Source organism: Olea europaea, chromosome 13 (genome assembly GCF_002742605.1).
Source record: "Olea europaea var. sylvestris chromosome 13, O_europaea_v1, whole genome shotgun sequence".
NCBI lineage: Eukaryota > Viridiplantae > Streptophyta > Magnoliopsida > Lamiales > Oleaceae > Olea > Olea europaea.
The window spans coordinates 21,594,465-21,595,870 of NC_036249.1; the positions used below are offsets into that span (position 1 = coordinate 21,594,465).

Here is a 1,406-nt window from a genome sequence, read left to right on the forward strand (position 1 = left end):
ATTTCTTTCCTACTATTGATCCTTTTTCTGAACTTTCTACTTAAAGCAAATCAAATAAACTTATAAACAAACTCAAAATTTGAATGATTCGTAACTTCGTCATAGACTTCAAGAAAGCATAGTTATAAAATCCGGACTGGACCAGCCGGTTCAACCCAAGAACCGTCGAATCGGACCCAGGTCCAGTCCGAGTCAGGTAGTTTTAATGGTAGACAAACCACCGGTTGGAAACCCGTCGAACCGGCGGGTTTTTAGCCCAACCGCCAACCAGTTTGCAATTGAACCAACTTGGTTATTTCTTTTGCTTTAAAACCTTGTTTTCCAAATCCCCAATTCACGTTACCTAGGAAAGTCTTCTTCTTCATTCCAAAATCCGACTGCTTCGCTACCATCTGCTATTTAATCATTCCCAAAAAATCCAAATCTCCAATTCGAAGTCTTAAAAGATGGAAGAAGAAGAGGTTAGTATGAAGTCAGTAGATATAGATTTTGATTGATTAGTTGAAAATATTCCTGTGGGGGAATTCAAATTTTTTAGAACAATATATAGTTGTTTTTGTGCAATTTAAGATTCTTACAAAACATAATTGCATAAAAATATTCTTGTGGTGAATCTGGTTCTTAGAACAAGATATAGCTGGTTTTCAGAATTGCAGTGGACTGCATCTTCGGATTCTTTGCTTTTAGGATTTGGAATTAAATTTACATAATAATTTGCTATTCTTTATATTCCCTTGAGTTGGTGTTTACATGAATTGGACATATTTTTATCATCTCATTAATTTACATTCATTGTCCATTCTATGTATTTCTTGAACCACGAAATCTGTTGAAGACAGATTCAAGGTTAGTCTTTCAGTTTATATCAATTTTGATTGGTGAAAGGCTTTAAATCTATTTAGTTTGAGGTGTTAATTATTTGATTGGTGATTTTGTAGAACCATTTCCTGCTTTGCTGTTGATTTTGCTAAAATATTGGTAGTCTCAAGAGTACCTGTTAGAGACGAAAACAGTTATTACCAGCACCTGTTAGAGACTAAAATATTGCTGATCTTTGTTGTCAAGATGCTTAAAGCTAGTTCTTTGTTAGAGACATTGACACAGAATTTGAGATGCAATGGATGGTCCTACCCAGAAGAATAACTTACTCAATGCTTTAACTCTCCTAACAATAATAACGAAATCATTACCTATATAAATAAGTCACAGGTGTCACTGACATCAATTTGCAGATATTGTAAGATAATTATTTGCAAATGTAAGCTTTGTTATAACAAGCAGGCAGTTAGTGTCATGGAAGTTAAAGTTAATATTTATACCGAATGCATGTAAGATTGTTTTGCATGATTCCATCCCCGATCATTATCACTCTCAAAAATATGAGATGTGTTAAATGAGTGTCTCTC

The 1,406-nt window shown here is 34.1% G+C and overlaps 1 long non-coding RNA gene across 1 annotated transcript; it reads left to right on the forward strand.

Moving 5' to 3' along the window:
* Positions 1-279: 279 nt before the first annotated feature.
* On the forward strand, positions 280-1,332 carry LOC111407854. The gene is made up of 2 exons (XR_002705219.1): positions 280-461; positions 840-1,332. It is a non-coding gene; the product is annotated as an uncharacterized LOC111407854 (long non-coding RNA).
* The last annotated feature ends 74 nt before the right edge of the window (positions 1,333-1,406 follow it).